Genomic DNA, 5,052 nt, shown 5'->3' with positions numbered 1-5,052 from the left:
GAATCATAATGTAAATATCTTTTTGTTTTCTGATGGTCTTAGGCGACCCCTGTGAAAGGGTCGTTCGACCCCCAAAGGGGTTGCGACCCACAGGTTGAGAACCGCTGCTCTAGAGGGTCCTATTGGTCAAATTTGGTAAAATTTGAGCTTTGAAATTTAAAATGATGCAAAAAAAAAAATCCAATGAGATAGGTACTATTGCTATCTGCATTTTACAGATAAGAAAATGCAGTTACATGACAAGTATCTTCTTATATGCCTATAATAAGTGGCAGAGCTAGGATTTCAATTCAGGCAATCTAGCTATCAAGCCTATATTCTTTACCATTACAGTATGCTGTCCATATATGACAAACCCACAGTACCATCATACTCAACAGTAAAATACTGATACCTATTCCTTTTTAAGATCAGGAATAAGACAAAAATGCTCACTCTCACAACTTTCATTCAACTGGAAGGCCTAACCATATCAATCAGAATCAGGCAAGAAAAAAAGAAAAGCCATTCAAATTTGGAAGGAAGAAGTAATACTGTCTCTGCTTGTAAATGACATATTATATATATAGAAAACCCTAAAGACTCCACCAAAAAACTATCAGAACTAAGAAGGAATTCAGTAAAGTTACAGGACACAAAATCAATATACAAAAATAATTTGCATGTATCCACTAACATACAAAAAAATGAAGTTGGACCCCTTCCTCACACAATACACAAAAACTTTCAGTTTTAAGATTAATAAGATCTGAAGATCTAATGTATAACATGGTGACTCTAGTTGATAACACTGTATTATATGTATAATCAAATTTGCTGAGAGAGAACTTGTGTTCTCACCAAAAAAAAAAAAAAATTTAAAAAAGGTTAACTATGTGAGTTAATGAGTGTTAATTTGATTGTGGGAATCCTGTCACAATGTATACACAAAGCAAATCATCACATTGTACACCATATATATTACAATTTGTCAATATTACCTCAGTAAAGCTGAAAAAAAGACTGGAGTCAATAAAAAAAATTATGAATGGTAACTAAGAAATGTAGACCATAATATGATGTGTGTTAAATATTATATTAGTGTTCAAATATTGATATATGTCCATGACAGGATGAATGGATAGAAGGATAAATAAACACATGATTTGTGGAAAGAGAGAAAGAGAAACAGTGATACTTTTGATGCAAAATAAAATAGTCATAATAAATATCCCCAAAGTAGCAGGGTGTCTGGAAATACGGCCTCTGGGACAGTCTTAGATAATATAACATTTGTCTATAGTGGTTACAAAATAGTAAATGTAAAGTGAATAAACATAAAAGCATGTTCCTTGGGACACGATGCCGAATAACACTGGCTGAGAACTCGGGTAGGGCTGGCCCGTGATTCCCTCTTTGAAGAGAGGAAATGGAATGTTTAAAATGACAGTAATCACGATGCAGATTGCAAAACAATGAGCCAAGATAAAAATACCGCATGCTAAAAACTGTTCAGAATCTGTCCCTTTCCAGACTGTCCTGCTGGGTGCTGGGAGGGGAGAGCACCACTGCGGTGGGATCATTCTGAAACAATAGCACCATGTTTATTGCATCTTGGTTCCATTTAAAATTACAACAAAAGATTTACAATAAAATCCTGACTCAGCAATGTTGTTAAATGAAATATTTTAACTCCTAATTTTATACGGTTTTTTTTTCATGGTTTAGGCCATAGTTTTCACAAAACATTTAGGTGCCCTACCAAACTGCCATCTGCGGAAACAAAGAAAGATTCCTTGTATGAAATTACGAGTTATTGTGCTCATTATTTATCATTGTCTATTTGTCATGTTTTTTCACTTATATATTTCAAAGTTTCTTTCAATATTTATTGAAAGGCTTTCTAATGTCTGTTATTGCAGAAAAGGGGGATATTTATAATATATAAAAAACATAAATTTATTATCCTAATTTTGTAAAAACTGTTTAAATGTCTGCAATATCCACATTATTTATTTTTGTGCATGTGAACATGCAAATACAATTCTACGTGAGAAAAAAATATGTGGAAGGAGTAATGAGTATGAATGGTGATTTTCTTTGACCAGTGAAAGTCTGAGTGATTATTAATCTTTATATATTCTATATTTTCCAAGTTTCCTGGAATAATCATGTATTATCAATAAAAAATATTAAAGTTTTAAAACTAATAAATCAGTGTGATTATATTTAAGGGAGACTCAATAACTCTACTTCATCTCCAACATTAACCTTAGCTTATAAGACCCTATGATTTAAGACTAGTAAGAATTAATTGATCTGGCATAGGGCAGAGGCAGGTAGGACAGGGCACAGCAGGACAGAGCTATTACCAGTACTCAAGTCCCACTATTATGCAAAGTTGTATATTAATCTTCCAAAGACTGACTTACAGCTGCTTTCCTGCAAATTTTCCATATAAATACTGAGTGTTTAACTAACTGGTCCAACTACATTTTTCAGCACATCTGCCCACCCCTCCCACTAACACAAAACCACCATCAATAGTAGCACCGCCATGTTACCACTACTGTCACAACCTGAGGATTTCAACCTCCACTCTCATCCTACTACAGAAAACTGAGACCCTCTAAAAGCAGCGGTTCTCAACCTGTGGGTCGCGACCCCTTTAGGGGCGAACGACCCTTTCACAGGGGTCGCCTAAGACCATCGGAAAGCAAAAAGATATTTACATTACGATTCAGAACAGTAGCAAAATGACAGTTATAGAGTAGCAACGAAAATCATTTTATGGTTGGGGGTCACCACAACATGAGGAACTGTATTAAGGGGTCGCGGCATTAGGAAGGTTGAGAACCGCTGCTCTAAAGGGAACTGACTTTCCCAAGGCCAGCACATAAAGAAGAGGCAGAAAAAGTTAACTCTTAAACTCAGATCTTGACTCCAAGCCACTGTGCCACACTCTCCAAGAGTCCTTATGTCATTTGGTTTCATTCTTTCATCATCATCACCAGCTCCCCGCCTTAGACACCCTTTCATTTCCAAGATCATGACCAAAATCGGCGCCCTAATATTCTCTACTCCCCAAGTTCCAGCGACTGTATGAGAAGTAGAGATGGTCTTCAGTGGAGAGGGTCTGCAGGAGGGGGTGGTGCATGAAAGTTGTATTAGTGTTTGTATTAGTTACTATTATTAGTTAGTATTAGTATTAGGTCTGCACTTGAATGTTGGGAGTTAGTGATTAGGAGGACAATTGGTTGTCATTAGGACTCTTGACTAGCCTATCCCAAATTCCCAGGTTCTGACCCCACAGAATCCCCTAAGTTCATGGGAACCATCCACAAACGTCAAGTCAAAGCAAAAGAAAAGAACCTCCTTTGAGGCACTGGCAATTTCTCTTCTCAGGGCTGGGTTACTGGTTGCCACAGGACTGGGCTGGCCAGGAGAAACCAAGATAGAAACCGTGCTGGCCCATAAAGTATGATGCTGTCAAAAGCAAGTACAAGGCCAAAAGAGGCGCATGCTACGAGACAAAGCAAGAGTCAAAGACAGCAACCACAGGAGGGACAAGACCAGCAGAGTCCTCCTTGGGGAATCAAGTCACTTTCCAGATGTGTCTACAAGACAGAAGGACCTAAGCGAAAGGCGGAGTCCAAAGCGTAAACTAAGCAAAGAACTATAAATAGAGAGCATAGTTATGCAGAGGCAAACATCTCAAGGTTTAATTAGTTTTACCCCAGTGGGTATGCTATGAATTCAGGATAGAGGCTGACTGCCCTGAGCTCCGTGGTTTTAAGGCTCTTCCTGACGTAAGAAAACTAGAGCTTCTACATGAGCTCCGGAGGAGACCTCAGGGTTCTAAAATGTCATTCCACAAAGCAACTGCTGAGCTGCCCCCAATAAGGACTTCACATTCGGTAGAGCCCAAGGCACTCCGCAATGTCTTTTTCACTGCTCTAGTAAAAAAAAAAAAAAAAGGGTAATTTAAGACATTATAAAGTTTATGATTCTTTCACCCATCAGCACCTGTAAATAACTTTAATTCACCATGTCTCAATGATTCTTCCTCACAAAGTGCTCATCACCCCTCATGTTCTGATTCTAAAATGGATTTTCTCAGTCTTGAACAGATCTGTGTGCACTGTGCTCATAGCAGCATTATCCATTACTAGTCAAAAGGTAGAAGCAACCCAATGGCCATCAACAGATGAGTAGATAAACGAAATGTGGTCTATACATATCATGGACTATTATTCAGCCTTAATAAAGAAGGAAATCCTGACACTTGCTATCACATGGACGAAACTTGAAGACATTATACTAAGGAAAAGAAGCCAGTCGCAAAAAGACAAATATTGTATGATTCTACTCACATGAGGTACCTAGAGTGGCCAAATTCATAGAGACAGAAAGCAGATTGGTAGTTGCCAGGGTCTGGGAGGGGAGGCCGAAATGAGGAGTTTAATGGAGACAGTTTTCATTGGGGAGGATGACGTATTCTAGAGATGGATGGCGGTGCTGGCTGCATACGAACATGAATGTGCTGACTACCACAGAACTATACAATTTAAAAAGGTTAAAATGGTCATTTTATGTGTGATTTTACCACAATAAAAAAAAAAAGTATCTTCTCAAAGAATATTTTCTTAACCCTCTTAATCTTTTACTTACCGTATCGTCTTAATCTTTTAATTACACGCTTCAATTTCAGACATTGTTCTTGGCCTGTTAGAAAAGTATGTTATTCTTTTACAGAACAAAAACTGTGTCTTCTTCAGCCCCCACATCGCCCACATAGAGGGCAGTCAGGAAATACTTGTTGAATGCATGAGCTCCGTTGCTTTTCCTTTTTAAAATAATTCTTATGTGTCACCCTACTACAAGTTGCATTACTGACATATTGTGTTACAGATGCTTTCAGTATTTGGCTCAGAATTATTCAGCTCAGAAATGCTGAGAAGAAACAAGCTTATTGTGCATACACAGATGTTGCAATCTGACTGGTTCGAGCGCTGAAAGTCGGGTATTGTTACTAAAGGTTAGGGATGAATTTTCCCAAAACTAAGAGACTAG

The sequence above is a fragment of the Hipposideros armiger genome, unplaced genomic scaffold (genome assembly GCF_001890085.2).
Source record: "Hipposideros armiger isolate ML-2016 unplaced genomic scaffold, ASM189008v1 scaffold_1116, whole genome shotgun sequence".
In the NCBI taxonomy this organism is placed as follows: domain Eukaryota; kingdom Metazoa; phylum Chordata; class Mammalia; order Chiroptera; family Hipposideridae; genus Hipposideros; species Hipposideros armiger.
Note: the sequence above shows the minus strand (reverse complement) of the source record.